A 318-nucleotide genomic window follows, 5' to 3' on the forward strand; every position below is an offset into this window, starting at 1 on the left:
CCCATTGTGCCTGATTCTACAATGTAACATTACACTGGCCGCCATTATGTGGAATGCAGCAGGAGGAGGAGCTGCCCCTTTAAGCGCCCAATCTGCCCTCCGACAGATAAATGCCTCGGCCAGGAGGAAGCGCCGCCCACTCCCTTTAAGAGCCAAGCCGCTCATCAATGCAGGCGGGCGATACCACTAGCGCGGGGAGGAGGGGTGGTGAGCCGGCTTTCGGGTTGACTGTTGATTCAGGTCTATGCCATTTCCCCTCGCTCTAGATCGCCTCCGCTCCAGAGAACGGGTGGGGGGACCGGTTGTGTGTATTGACCC

The sequence above is a fragment of the Nanorana parkeri genome, unplaced genomic scaffold (assembly GCF_000935625.1).
Source record: "Nanorana parkeri isolate BGI_ZX_2015 unplaced genomic scaffold, ASM93562v1 scaffold379, whole genome shotgun sequence".
Taxonomy (NCBI): Eukaryota; Metazoa; Chordata; class Amphibia; order Anura; family Dicroglossidae; genus Nanorana; species Nanorana parkeri.